This window comes from Nyctereutes procyonoides, unplaced genomic scaffold, assembly GCF_905146905.1.
Source record: "Nyctereutes procyonoides isolate TBG_1078 unplaced genomic scaffold, NYPRO_anot_genome, whole genome shotgun sequence".
Taxonomy (NCBI): domain Eukaryota; kingdom Metazoa; phylum Chordata; class Mammalia; order Carnivora; family Canidae; genus Nyctereutes; species Nyctereutes procyonoides.
Window position 1 is genome coordinate 1,999,079 of NW_026575130.1, and position 16,201 is coordinate 2,015,279.

The 16,201-nt window shown below is 36.2% G+C and overlaps 1 long non-coding RNA gene across 1 annotated transcript in view; it reads right to left on the reverse strand.

Annotated features, from left to right (window-relative positions):
• LOC129521121 (uncharacterized) overlaps nt 1-16,201 on the reverse strand; it is a 45,454-nt gene that overhangs the window by 16,871 nt on the left and 12,382 nt on the right. Inside the window, exon 2 of the long non-coding RNA XR_008666765.1 lies at nt 6,508-6,587. This is a non-coding gene — a long non-coding RNA (uncharacterized LOC129521121). The remainder of the gene's footprint in view (nt 1-6,507; nt 6,588-16,201) is intronic.

Genomic DNA, 16,201 nt, shown 5'->3' on the forward strand with positions numbered 1-16,201 from the left:
GTGGACTAACATCAATTTTATTTTTAGATACTTTGAATTGAGATGCTCTTGGAGCAGCAAAAATATCAAATAGTATCAATATTTCCAAAAATATGAGGAAATGAGGAGAAAGAGCTCTGGTGGAGATCAATATACTTTGGAAAGTCATCATTGTATAGATGATAATTGAGGCCAGATTGGAGGTTGAAATCTCAAAGATGGTCAAATATTCATGAAATCTCTATGAATGAATAGTTAAAAAAATGTGAAAGGACCTATGAAAGAACCCTTAAAAACACCAAATAGCATTTTTAAGGCTGGACAGATAATGTCTTTACCGAGGCAAATGCTTAAGTAAATCACTAAAACTGACAAGATCTATTCCTAGGAACTCTCTTCTGTGTGGTTCAACAAAAGTACAGTTTGAAATAAGAATTGGAGACATTAAATTGGCTAAATTATTTAACAAAAGGAACCTCTTTCATTTTTTCAGGAAATTGTTTAAATCATTGCCAAAAGTTATTTTACAAAGTGATAAGCATCTCACAATAAATCAAATAATAATTAAGCATACAAGAAAGCGCAGCATCATGAACATATGGTAGATGATGGAAAAGACTTTTTATATACTAATGTTAACAGATTTCTTGTACTAAGTACCAGAGATTTTAACTATGACTAGTATGTTAAAAAAAATAACATGAGCTTCAACATATTTTCATGAAACAGAAAACTATAAAATGTTATGTAGCTGACTTGTATAGAAAATAGAAGTTTAAGAAAAAATATATATATATAACAAGGAAAATATAAAACTCAATGAAGTAGTTAGACAACAAATTAGAAACATATAAAGTTGGAGGAGATGTCAGTCAAAAAAATATGCCAAAATAACACAAGGAAACAGAACATAAAGACTATGATGAGAAGGTTTAATGTGTGTTTAACTGGCGTTCCAGAAAGAGAGGCAAGAGAACAGAGAACATATTTTAAAAGGTAACAACTGGAAATTTTCCAGAACTGTTAAACAACATAAATCTTCACATCCAACAACCTGATAAATTTCAAACACAAAACACACATACACATACACACAGATATGCCTAGTCATATCCTTGTGTCACTTCAGAAAACTAAATTCAGAGAGATGGTCTTAAAAATTGCTATAACAGGGATGCCTGGGTGGCTCAGTGGTTTAGCGCGGCCTTCGGCCCAGGGTGTGATCCTGGAGTCCCAGGATCGAGTCCCGCGTTGGGCTCCCTGCATGGAGCCTGCTTCTCCTCTTGTGTCTCTGCCTCTCTCTGCGTGTCTCTCATGAATAAATAAATAAATAATCTTTAAAAAATTGCTAGAACAGAAGAAGTTAAAATCAGAAAAAGGAGAATCTGAGAATTGATTCTTTACAGTGATGATAATGTACTGAGAGAATCTCTGTACTTAGAGAAATTGTCACTGGTAATCTATAGCTGTGAAAATATTTTTCATGGAGATAGTACCACTCTTAGGCCACTTAATGGCAACTGTGACTTCTGTCCTAACCCTTTGGCTTTAGGGTTTCTTTTCCAGGCCTTCTTACCATGTGGCTAACTGACAGGGCTCTGAATCTCTGGGGACTTGGGGATATGACCATCAGAGCCTAGGACGTATTTCCTTCTACTTATGCTGTGTAGAGATATAGAACCCCAGAATTGTGCCCTTCAATTACTTCAAGTTACTCTTTAGACCTATGCAGGATAGGCTTTCTGCCCTAGGCTTTTCTGCCACTGGCTGGATGATAACCCTACTGTAACTCTTGTTGCACTCTCAGGCTTGAGGAGGAGCCAAAAGGTGGCTCTTTGAAGAGATGGGTGGGATTTTGAGCAGAGCACAGTCATGTGGCCACGGTGTCCACACTCAGGTTCTTAGGAGCCTCTGAGGTCAGAAAATGTAGGAGGGAGGAGAAGAACCAGGTGTCTCCAAGTATATTCTTGGACTGGGCTCTAAAAATATTAACAGGATTTTCAGAGGGTTTGTTAACAGTAGAATTTTGTTAAATAATTATTAAGGCAGTGTTTCACTCAAAAGCAAAAATGAAAAAGCAATTAGAAACATTCAAATATTCAAAAAAAAAGGAAGGGTAGAAAAATAAAAATTAAACAAGACCAACAGAAAGCATAAAACAGGAAAATAAATAAAATAATTAAAATTATCAGTTGTCAGCTTAAATCTAAATGATACAAATCTTCTAGCAAAAGAATGGAGTACCAGGGGTGCCTGGCTGGCTCAGTTAGTTAAGCATCTGCCTTGGGCTCAGGTCATGATGCCAGGGTCCTGGAATCGAGCCCTGCATTGGGCTCCCTGCTCAGTGAAGAGTCTGTTTCTCCCTCTCTCCCTCCCCCTCATTTTCTCTCTCTCTCTCTCTCTCTCTCTCTCTCTCTCTCTCTCAAATAAATAAAATCTAAAAAAGATATAGAGTACCAGACAAGATTTAAAAAATACTAATCTTTATACTCTTTAAAAGAAGCATATGTAAAATATAAAGAATGAAAAATCTTGAAATCTAAGAACACACACACACACACTTATACAATACACACACAGTTGTGTACATAAATTTATATTTATTTACGCATAAATTCTGCACAAAAGTGGTTGTATCTATATTCATATCAGACAAAAGAGACCATAAGGAAAAGAGTAATAGTGGCTATCTATATGAAAACTGCATGGTGATTAAAGCTTCAAGTTAGCAGGAAGATAAAATAATTTTAAGTTAGCCTGTGTCTCTGAATATAGCTTTAGAAATCATCTTCGAGTCAAGGTTCTCCAATTTAAGCAATAGAAAGAATAACCAGCTTAGGTAGAAAAAACTTTTGATACAAAATGAAGTGATTAGCTCATGATATCTGGAGGGCAGGAAGACAATGAGGAAACAGAAAATAATTCTAGGCTTTCATACCCGCACCCAAGGACACAGCGCCGGGAGCAGTCAGGGTCAGTGGCACAGTGCTGCCTGAGATTGCTGCTGCCACTGCCAGGCGCCAGTGACCCTTCAACTGGATCTGCCTTTATGAGTCAACTGCATACTCCCGGTTTCATCTCTGGGCTACTTGTTTAAAATCAGAAGTCCAGGGTAAGAGCACTCTTTTGTGTTGCGGCTTTCAGAAATCAGGGCAGAAGTATCTATCTCTTTGGGTTCCCGTATTGGCAATAATGCAATATTATGTCCTCCTTTTTTTAAGTTTTGTTTTGATTAGGGGTGAGGTAAAGGGCTTCAAACATTTAGGTAATTGCCTGCATTTTCTGAAACACTAGCAATTATATAATTTCCTGAGAAATCTATAACCACTTAAAATGACGTGTGTGTGTGTGTGTGTGTAAGAATGTAAAATAGGGCTACAACATCCCGACAACCAATTCCTTTCCATGTTCTTGGCTACACACGGTCACATGCACACCTATACACATACGATATTTAGTAAAAATGAAATGAAATGACAGGCTAAGAAATACTAAGAGTATTGCCATGGCAAAAAACGGAATAGAAACTTCCCTTAAAACCATAGCCTAAGGTTCAAAGAGGCAATTTTTCATGGGAATTACTACTGAGAAGGAATTCAACTTGCCTTTTCATGCCTAACTCTGAATGGTATTTCTGAATCATTGATTCACCTACAAAGAATGTTCCTACCATAACCTGAATTAAGAGAATGATATTCAATTTCCAAATAATAAATAACTTGTCTCATATCCACCTGGACCACACACACACACACACACGCACACACATTATATAGGATTGAGACCTTCATGTGTGGAGCACTGCTTGTATTATCACTTACTAAAGTAGTCTTAAGGAGAGGCTGGTAATTTGACAGGGAGAGGCAGGTTGACAGCTTCTCATCAAATATCAAGCATTGGTGTGTTTCCTCTGTCAATCTGGATTTGACATTTAATTTTAAAAGTATCTTAACATAGGTCTACACACAATAAAACAGCAGCTACAAAACCATTTTTTTTCTTATTTAATGCTGAAAAATGCCTGTTGCCCAGAAGGCAGAATTATTTTAAGAAAAGCATCACTGCTTTAACTCTGGGAATATTGGCAGTACTAACAAAAAAAAAACAAAAAAAAACAAAAAAAAACATTTTCAGTAGTTCAAGACATTGGATTTGGCTCAGAAAGAAAAAATCATGGTGTTTAATAAGAAAATTGTGTTTCTGTGAATAGAGAATTTCTACTGATAGGTTTAGTAACCAACCTGGATAAAAGTGCTACCTATGTGTGTGTGTGTGTAAGAGAGGCAGAGTGTGAGCTTAGTCACTCATATATGTGTATGTATATAAACCATAAGTATAACATAGAAGCATTGGCACCATGTGTCTCATGGGCTCTTTTTTTTTTTTTGAAAAATAAGGGCTTTATGTGCTCATGAAAAATAGAGAATATAAATGACTGTATATTTCGATTTTACAGAAAAATAAGTACATTCTTAATATAAAAATTAGTGATAGAATCAATAGTTTTCATTGTATTATCAACCTAATAAAATTGTTTTGATGTCATTTAATTGTTACAAGCTGAGGAAAAACAAGTTTTCATAAATAATAGCAGATTTCAGTGTACTCTTCAGTGTACAGGAAATGTATTAGGAAATGAAGGCTTAATATTCATTATCTCTAAAATTTCAAATTAGATTATAAAACTATGCTAAATTATCATAATTGAAATAATAATCAAATTATTTATTTACTAGTATAAAAAAGGCTGAGTAGCAATGCCTTGGGATAGCAAATATCAAGTCTTGTTTAAAATACTAGATCTTTCTTGTGCTCTAGTAAAGGCGGTATTACTCTCCTTTCACGTACTACATTTCTTCCGGCTTTCTTTCCTCAATTTTTCCAAATTAGTAATTGCCAGTTAGTGACCCTCAGCTTTGGTATGAAAAACAGAAATAGGGAGAAGTTGTTATATTCTTAAGAGATACTGATGACCAAATATGGCTGCTACTCAGAATCCTCAGCAATTTCCAACTTGCCTGTTGCAAGATGATGTAGTATGTAGGATAGTACTCAATTGATTCAGAACTGTGGTGTTTTCCCTGCACACTTCTTTTGATTACACAGCCTGATGTCTTCTGTAACTGTTTCCATGACCTTCCAGCAATAGCCTCATGATCTGTCTGCACAGCCTCTGCTCTTTCTACATGTATGAAAACCCTAAGTACTTTATTAATTCCTCTTGTCTCATAATACTTAGTGTGCCTCTGTTTACTTCAGAAAGTATAGAATGATGACCTTTACTAAAAAGATGTATTGCTTAGATCTTAGTGTCCTACATTGGAGACCTATAACTATGATGGGAATGAAGTAGCTTTGAAGCATCTGCATACTTGTTATCTCTATGTGCCATCTTAAGGCAGGGCTAGCCCATTATCCAAATAAACAATGCAAAAAAGCAACTACAAAAAAAAAAAAAAAGCAAAAAACCTTCCTTTCATGTGGAAGTTAATAACCTAAATTTTATTCTTTAATAGCAATTCTTAGTAAGCTTTTGCTCTTACATAGGAATGTTCGAAGTGGTTTTTCTCAAAACCATCATATATATCTGTTGTGAATAACAAATCTAGGGCTGTAATCTGTACCAAACTATGCTTTCCGTTCCCCCCACCTAAACCATGCTGTTCTGTTGTTCTTTATTAATTTAACTTCTATCAGGTCTTTACTACTGCCTTCAAGCAGAGAATGATTATCATCTTTTGGCTGAGACAAAACTTAAAAAGTAGTCTTTAAAACAAAGCACCCATGTTGACTTTTTGGAAAAAATAAATGAAGGAGATCTGACTCAGATAATAGTTTGTCCTTTTCCTTCTAGTGTAAACTGATTGTGAGTAAAGACCAAACTTTGTTCATCAACATACATGCCTTTTACCTCCTCAACCACAACATACAGTACAGTGCCTTGAACATAGGTAGATACTCTCTAAATGCCTTTAATTAAAATAATAAAGTTTAACTTCAAGCAAGTTGAGATACAGGGAGGTTTGACAGAGAACTATACTGAGTAAAATTTAAAAATCTATGGTCAGATTATGCTTACTGTATAAATGTGGTAGGACCAGTCCATGGAAGAGTAAGAATAAGAACAGAATGCAAAGATAGTCCATATTTAATAGGAGGTTATTAACCTTCTTGTGCAATTATGTATGTACACATCTGCATAGAAAAAATCATTTTATTTTACTTTTTTGAACTTGACAAAATGATTCTATATCTTTCCTACATTTTGGTGCTTGCAATAATCTTATTTAGGAGAAATAGCCACTACTTATATAAACAAATTCAAACTTTTCGTATAACATTTCCTCTAAGAAGCTTTTATTTTCCATCTCAAATTATTCACTCTCCTTTGTGACTCCATTTTATATTACACTAAATCTTATCATAGTAATTTTGGCATTTTATTGTACTTATTTCTCTGTCAAACTGTCCCACTCCTACAATGAGCCTACCTTGCAGACCGAAAGTAAGCAATAGAGAAATACATACTTCCTGGGGTGTCTGGGTGGCTTAGTTGGTTAAGCATCCAGCTTGGCTCAGGATATAAGCCTGGGGTCCTGGGACTGAGTCTGAGTAAAAAATAATAAATAAATAAATAAATAAATAAATAAATAAATAAATACAATCTTATACACACACACACACACACCACACACACACTTCCTCATGAACTAGTATAATTCCAAGAACATTGCTTGTTGAATGAATGAATGAACACATTTTTATTGAATAAATGTTTGGAGAAACTCTTCTCCCCGTATAGGCTTCTACATCAAACATTATTCTTATCTAAGTTTTGGGTAGTGGGATCCCTGGGTGGCGCAGCGGTTTGGCGCCTGCCTTTGGCCCAGGGCACGATCCTGAAGACACAGGATCGAATCCCACGTCGGGCTCCTGGTGCATGGAGCCTGCTTCTCCCTCTGCTTATGTCTCTGCCTCTCTCTCTCTCTCTCTCTCTCTGTGACTATCATAAATAAATAAATATAATATAAAAATTAAAAGTTTTGGGTAGAATGTTCATTGTTCCTAAATCAGCCAAGGAAAATGTAAAAAGAGAGGACACAGAGAAAGGTATTAATGAATAGTTAGCTCATTACTTCCAAAGTGGATTAGACGTTAATTTACCTCTGCATACTTGTATCTGTTGTATACAATTGTCTATTTTCTTATATAGTAGTGGAAAAGATATTTTTGTTGGGGAAGAACCTAGCAGAGAAAAGAATGAGTATACGGTAGATGATGACATGGTGTTTAGGTGACGGAATACAATTATACATTGAGATGAAGCTCTTTTCTTCTGCCATGAGGGTGAACTATGCATCATTCTGACTCTGTAAGGAAGAGAAATGCTCAGAGCATCAGATGATAGCATCTCTGGGAGGGATGCTGGCATTTCAGAGTGGCGACTGGCCGTGGCAAGGCTTCCATGAGCAATGGTGTGTAGAGCAGGTGTGGGCTAATGGAAGGTAAAGGAGTGGCTGGAGAGCAGGGTAATAAAGCATGGGGACTATAGTTCATTCACGCTGGGGTGTGTGCAAAAGCCTCCTCCCAGCACCCCGAAGCAAGTACAAGATGCTGTGGAAAGAAGAGCTGTGTTCACACCATTACACAGGTCAGTGCTATCATGCTCCAAGGCATTTAAGTAAAAGGATTTGAGTAAAAGGTTTTGAGGACACAACTAAAATTGAAAACTATAAATCTGCCCCCCTCCCAGCAGAATTATGTGATGTTCTCCAAGAAAGCTCAGCAGCTCAGAAGACGGAAAATGTGATTAGAAAGATCCAGGTTGAGAATGCATTCAGAGGGAAGTAGAAGAAAGGCAGGATCACAGGAAGATGGAACATAAGAGTGATAGGAAGTGGCCCAACATGATGATGAGGCTAATTAGGAATGTTAAGCCAGGAAGCATGATATGAAAAACTATATATAAGTATATAGAAAGAGAGATTTAAGACCGAAGTGCGTGAACGGATATATTTAGTGAGGATAAGCATCTGTTATTAGAGATGGGGATTTGGAATATAATTCAGTTTATGGGATTATAAATCCTTCCTTTGGCCTCAGGAGGAGTTTACTGAAGAAAAATGATGTGATATCATTGTCATAAAAATATTAAGAAATTTAGAATGCAATAAATTACTCAAGATAATGAAAATCGTGGAAATTGAGAAAAACAAAATGAGTGGCTCATCATATTCTCCTTGGAATGAAAGGCTACAGCCTGGTATTTAGAAGATATATTGATTAAGAAAAGTAACAACAGCTATTCTTAATATCTTCAAGTCTCATTCCTTAAAATCAGGAAGCTCCCTTTTCGATACAGCATAGTGCAAATGACTATGTGTTAGGGTGATAAAGGTGCCCAGGATTATTCCAGGCAGGACTTGCTGGAAGTTAAGAGATGGGAGAGTGAAGAGATTGCAGTGAGGTGTTTCAGAGGCCAGCCCTGAGGTGGTACACAGAGGTTCACTTCTTTTTCCTTGAGTGGAACTCAGAAAGCACCATGTAATTGCATGAGAGCTGGGAATTATAGTTTGTGTGCACAGAAAGAAGAGGAGAAATAGGACTAGTGGTAAACACCAGCATTCTCTGCCACAGCAGGTGATGCCTAAAATTTTGCTGTGTAGTATGATTTTACAGTAAAGGACAATGACAACAAAAAGGTTGTAGTCTGGAAGGCTCATGTAGATCTGGAAAAATTCTTAGCTTGTCCCCAGATAAGACTTTTGTGAGAAAATAAGTAGCCTTCCGAGACTGTTGTCAGGATAAAATATTATTTGAATGGTGGGCCCTAAATATAATCTGCGACAACAATGGGAATAGATTATCATTTTTTAGGTCATGGTATCAAAGTGAGGATTATTGTCAAGTGATTGAGGAGAATCAGGAGAGGGAAGACTGGTTGAGGACCTGAGCTCTAATGGATGAAGAAAACATTCTCTCCGTTGGTACCATGGAATGATATAGGAAGGAGAGAGGACAATCTGACAGGGAAAGAAATGAATGAACACACAGGCCAAAGATTTCAAGTATAAATTCAGAGAAATAAATTACTTAATTGTCTGTGAATATTACTGTCAACAGGTGCCCCATGTATCAATAGTTATGAAGGCTCAGAAGTAAATCACTTCTAACAAGCATCGGCAACATTTCTGGTGGTTATATTTCTGTGACAAGAGAATAAAACAATATCTTATTTATTATATTGAGGAAATATTTAGCAATGGCATATCATAAATTTTGAGTTATTTTTTATTCTCTACAGTTTTGCTCATTTTTCAAATAATACATGTTTATGATCTCTTGTGATATATTTTGTTTGACCCTACTAGAGAAAAAAATGTGGGACACTGCCCTCAGACTACTTAAAATACAGTAAAAATAATCATGGGTATTCAGGTAAGTGCCACAAATGAAAGAGGTATGCATAAGTATGTACACAAATATGACTGGAATAAGAGAAATATGACCTAAGTGGATAACACAGACACATACAATCATGCCCGTCTCTCACACATGCATTAGGAAGCTTGTCTGACTATCCGAGAAATATGTGTGTATATCATGGGATAGTAAATAAAGACAGGAAAGAACAGTGTAGAATGACACGCTTCCTCATTAGTAGTCCTTTCCAGAGAAATAGATTAGTTTTGTGTAGATGAGGAAGAGGGAACACCTGTGGAATTGGCAGGAGACAAAACTGTAGAAGTTGGCACCTACCAGAACATGAAATACCTTCAGCTCCATGTTAAGGCATTTGAACTTATAGGGGTCCACTGAAGAACTGTAAGCAGAGAAATTATTTTATCAATGAATGTCTGCAAAGATCACCCTGGATGTGTGCGAAGAGAAGTGTGAGAATGGGTATTAAATTTATTAGCAAGTTACTCCAGTGTTCAGGTAAAACTGGTAAATCCTAAATGAGGGTAATGACAGGTGAAATTGAGAGAATTGATATAAATGATAATAAGAATGTAGACTCTGTAACTCTGGGGCTTATTAAAAATATAGGATGAGGGATGCCTGGGTAGCACAATGGTTGAGTGTCTGCCTTCGGCTCAGGGCGTGATCCTCAGGGCCTGGGATTGAGTCCTGCACTGGACTCCCCCAAGGAACCTGCTTATCCCTCTGCCTATGTCCCTGCCTCTCTCTTTGTGTCTTTCATAAATAACTGAATAATGAGTGAGATCAGAGAGACTTGGAGTGATCTTGGCTGAGTGATTTCATTCACTGAGACTAAGAGATCAAGAGGACAAGAACATATTATAAATATCTTGCTTTGAGATGCCTACGTACAAATGCTTTGACTTTTGATATGACATTCAACAGAGATGATTTATCATACTCTGAGATTTGTCAGCATTTACATGGCACTAAAAGCCATATTGTATATGAGGTCATCTAGGAAGACACATATAACAAGAACAAATGCCAAGGACAAAGACGTGGGAATAGAATATATAAAAGATGACTGGAGGAAGAAAGTAAGGGGAAAGAATGAAATAGATTCAGGAGGAAAATCAGATATTATAAACTCAGAGAAATAAGGAGAAAAGTTTTGAAAAAGAGAATGGTCAGCAGCTGCAAATAATGTAGAAAGCTTGAAGAGGCAGGAAAGTATTGATTTAACTTTATGAGCAGGATGACAAAACCATTATCTTAATAATACAAATATCAGAGGCATTACAGAAGTCAGGGTGTTTTATTTTGTTTGTTTTGTTTTGGTTTGGTTTTCAAAAGAAATGCTTCTCTTTGCAATGCTTTTCTTTAGCAATATCTAAACCAGAAATTTACAAAACTGGACCTCTATGTTTTTTTTTTGTAAAAGTAATTTGAACATGCTTCCATGCATATGTATTTAATATAGAAAGAGTAAAGATACTGCTCAGGATCTTTGTTTAAAAAACAAAAACATATAATGTTTGTCCTTCTCTGATTGACTTATTTCACTCAGCATAATACCCTCCAATTCCATCCACGTCGAAGCAAATGGTGGGTATTTGTCGTTTCTAATGGCTGAGTAATATTCCATTGTATGGTCTCATTCATTTGAGGAATATAAAAAATAGTGAAAGGGAATAAAGGGGAAAGGAGGAAAAATGAGTGGGAGATGTCAGAGAGGGAGACAGAACATGAGAGACTCCTAACTCTGGGAAACGAACTAAGGGTGGTGGAAGGGGAGGTGGGCGGGGGGTGGGGGTGACTGGGTGGCGGGCACTGAGGGGGGCACTTGATGGGAGGAGCACTGGGTGTTATTCTATATGTTGGCAAATTGAACACCAATAAAAAATAAATTTCTTTTTTTTTTTTTTTAAATTTTTATTTATTTATGATAGTCACACACAGAGAGAGAGAGAGAGGCAGAGACACAGGCAGAGGGAGAAGCAGGCTCCATGCACCGGGAGCCCGACGTGGGATTCGATCCCGGGTCTCCAGGATCGCGCCCTGGGCCAAAGGCAGGCGCCAAACCGCTGCGCCACCCAGGGATCCCAAAAAATAAATTTCTAAAAAAAAAAAGAAAATTGCTAATCAGTTTAACAAGCTACCATATGACTTAAGTGTGAATTTCAGAAGTCATCCTTTTAAAACGTTCCCTTTGTATTAATAAAGTGAGAAAGTGAAAAAAAAACAGAATATAAGTAACAACAATAAAATAAAAACAAAAAAAAGTGTGATTGGCGCAGAAGAGTATTATCAAGGAGATATTCAATTAAAATTACATATCATACCCAATAGTGAAATACAGTATAGAGTATGGAAGTTACATGATTCCTATAGTGGATTTTTAAAAAAAGATTTTATTTAATTATTTGAGAGAGAGATAGAGATAGTGAGAGTGAGCCCAAGTAGGGAGGAGAGGGAACACAGGCTTTCCATTAAGCAGGGAGCCTGATATGGGGCCTTGATCCAGGACCCTGTGATCATGACCTGAGCTGAAGGCAGCTGCTTAAGCAACACAGGTGCCTCCCCCTCCATTGTGGATTTAATATTTAGAGAAGTTTCAGTGAAGAGTTGAAAGTAAGTGATTTTATTGTGGATGTAGACTTTAATCAACTGAGACTTCCAGAGGATATGACTAATTCTTTTCATAAAATAGACTACAAAACTGACTCCTAAGCAAGCCACTGTGGTTATAAGGACACTCTAACCATACATATATCATTTGACAGGTTTTATCTTGCTAAAACTATACAATCAAGCTAATTCCCTATATGGTTAAAAGTTTTCTTTTTCTGAGCATGGCAAATATGACTACAACAGTGTTCTAAACATTGAATATTAGCACAAAGGTCTCCTAAGTAGTTATGGAGGTCATTGATTTATTTTAAGTGTTAGCTTTCTTAATAGCAATTTTATATTCTCTGAGGATTAGGATAAAGACATTTTATTTTTTTCCTTTGTAAAATAAGATATCAAGACTCATCAGTTATAATGGGGAAACTAGAATGCATCCTCTTGTGAAAAGCTTTCTCAAGCAATCTCAAGGAATAAACAAGAATGAAGTAGAGGGTGAAGAGGAAATGACTTGGCAGAGAGTAACCATAATCATGCCATCTTCACATTTATGATAGACATGCAAATGAAGACATATCATAATTACTCATGGACCCTAGAGTTTAGGAAAACAGGTTTTTAAAAATTCAGATACAAGTTATTTATTTCATATCCCTGAAACAGACACTATTTCAGAACTCTGGAAAGCACTAAAAAAAGTATATCTCTTTGTGCAATTATATACTTATTGTAGAAAAAAGTGGAGGTGTATTCTAAAAGTTAGTACAACTGCACTTCTCACAGAAGTGAGAAAGTATTTACCTAAGCTGGAAATGAGGAACATAAGGCATATGAGGTATTTACCATAGAATTTTAAGAATAATATTGATAAGTTCCAAGCTTCAATAAAGTTGATTTTATTATATGAGCATGAATAGTTGCTAAGAATTGCAAAGATTACTTTATTAAATATATCTAGAACTAAATGATGATGTAAGAATTGTTGAATCATTGCTTGAGGCCAACAGCTTAATGTTTATGGATGATATTGCAGTTGCAAAATCCACCAGCTCCTATTCACTTCAGTTTTCTCTAGAAAATAAGATTTTTTGAATTGAAAAAGATATAGGAAGTATTTATAAGAATGAATTGAAATGTAAGATGAAATAGTGATTGTATGATCCCTAGTTTCTCTTTATAAATTCAAGTCTCTTGGCTAAGAATAATTATATCTCATTATGCTGAAAGTAGCTGCAAATTAATTGCTTGGCCATGGCGAATAATCACTGACTAATGGTGAAAACAGTAGAAATTACCAGACCACTGAGAGCAGACAAATGTGATTATATTTTAATTATTTAAATGTTGGTTTAGAAATAGATAATTAATCAATATTTTAATAGAGGTGCTATAACCCTATCAGTTTAGATTCATATTTATAAAATATACAATATTTGATTCTTAATCTTACTCTATTAAACAACTGTGTCAGTAAATGATCAGAGAAATAGAAAGCAAGAATAACAGCTGAAGTTAAGAATATCTCAACATAAAGGAAAAATACAGAAGATAATTTAAATACTAAGCTTTAATTCTGTAGCATTTAATATATTCATCCAACCCTCAAATCAACCCTGTAAGTTAGATATTGTTGTATGTATTGTGATTGTTAATTTTCTGTAAACTTAATTGGGCCAGAGTACTCAGTATTCAGTCAAATATTACTGAGTGTGTCTGTTAGAGTATTTTTTGATAATTTTTTTAAAGATTTTAATTATTTACTTATTAGAGGCACAGAGAGAGAGGCAGCGACATAGGCAGAGGGAGAACCAGGCTCCATGCAGGAAGCCCAATGTGGGACTCAATCCTGGGACTCTGGGATCATGCCCTGAGCCAAAGGCAGACGCTCAACCACTGAGCCACCCAGGCGTCCCATTTTTGGATAATTTTAACTTTTAAATCAATAGACTTAGTAAAGTATATTGCTTTTGCTGATGTGAGTGGGTGTCATCCATCAATCAAAGACCTGAATAGAACCAAAGGCTGAACCTCTCCCAATAAGAGAGAATTCTTTCTTCCTGAATAACTTCAAGCTTGGACATTGTTTTGTTTTGTTTTGTTTTCCTACCTTCAGACTCAGTTGAAACATTGGCTCATTCTGGGTTTTGAGCTTTCCAGCTTTCAGACTGGACATACACCATCAGCTCTCCTGGGTCTCCAGCTTGTTGACTATAGGCCTTGGAATTTTGAGCCAATTCCTTGTAATAATCTCTCTTTTTCTGTCTCTGTCTCTCCATTTCTCTCTGTCTCTCTGTCTCTCTCTCTCTATATATATATATGCTCTTTGTTACTCTGGACCCAACTGATATATATTAGGAGATCTATTGGTTTTGTTCTTGGTAGAAAGAACTCTGACTAATACACATATTTATTGTTGAAGTAACAGAATCCTAGAGGAAATTATTAAAGTAATTGTAACTCACACAGCCAGGATCTGTACACTAAGATTCAAATCCACATCTCAATGATTCTAAAACGTCAACTACTTGACTCACCTTAATTCCAGCACAGACTAGAAGATGAGGTAAAACTCTCAGAAGATATAGTTGAATGGGTTAATTAAAAATGCATATGCTCTAAGACACATATTGAAATGATCCAACTTAATGTAGAGACTAGAGCAACACATATAAAAAATGACACGTGAGGTTCATTCTTTTTTTTCATTCATTTCATTTCTTTCATTCATTTCTGCCCCCCCATTTATTTCTTAAATAAACATCCATTAAGCACCTTTTTTCTGTGCCAGGCACTTTTTTAAGAATTGGGGTTACAAACATTAAAGGAAAACCTCTGGGACGCCTGGGTGACTCAGCAGTTGGGCATCCACCTTCAGCTCAGGGTGTGATCCTGAGTCCCAGGATCGAGTCCCACATGGGGCTCCCTGCATGGAGCCTGCTTTGCCCTCTGCCTATGTCTCTGCCTTTCACTCTCTGTGTCTCTCATGAATAAATAAATAAGATATTTGAAAAAATAAAGGAAAATTTCTGATCTCGTATAGTGTACTTTCTAGTAGAGGAGGATTGCCAATTAACATATAATTAAGGAAAAACATAGTACGTTAGATGAGGGTAAGTGCTTAGGAGAAAAATGAAACAGGGAAGGAGGATGAGCACTATTAATAGGAAGGTTACAGGTTCTGATTGATTAATTAGGAAAACCTTCATGAGAGTAATGACTTGAAAGAGGTGAGGAAAATAGCAGTGTAAATATCAGAAGTGGCTTTAGGAAGTCATTATTTTTTTTTAATTTCTAGTAACTTTTATTGAGGTAAAATTCAATTAACATAAAATGAACCATTTTATAGTGTTCAATTCAGTGGCATTTAGTATATTCATAGTTTGTGAAACTATCCTCTCTATTTAGTTTCAAAACATTTTCATCACGGCAGAAGGAAATTCTGTACAGGTTATGCAGTCACTCCCCATCATTCCCCCAACCTTTGACAACCATTAGTCTGCTTCCTGTCTTTGTGGACTAACCTATTTTTGATACTTCATGTAAATGGAATCATAAAAAATGCAGCCTTTTGCATCTGGCTTTCAGTTTAATGTTTTCAAGGTTCATCCACATTGTAGGGGAGAACAACCAGTGAAAATACCTACAGCAAAAGGAGGCATCGGATGTTGAGAAAGTAACAGAAGATGAGCTCTAACAAGTAATGAGGCTGATTATGCAGGAGATTAGCTATTATGTGTGAACAGTGTACAGGGCAATTTAATACCAATGACAGTATTATGTGAGGGAGAGTTGAAAGATAAGGCGGGACTTCCATGTAATAAGATGAGGCAGAGGTTTCTCACATCATTGAAAAATTAAAAAGCCAGGAGAAAAACATGAGGAACACTGTTGTCTGCAAAACTAGGAAAGGCTATTGCACATTTTACAACGTGACAAAGCCCAGAGCGATGTCCTGAAGCACCAGTATAAAGCCCATAATCCAGGAGTAATCAGAAAACCATGTAAATGGAATAGCAAGAATAATTGTATTAAGCTAAAGGAGGAATTTCAAATATAATTACCAAGACAACTCAGTCATGTCTGTGGCTTGCTTTTATGAGCCAAAGTATGGTTTATAGGTTGTTTGGGGGCAAGTAAAGATTGAGAGACAATTTACAATATCCCTTTT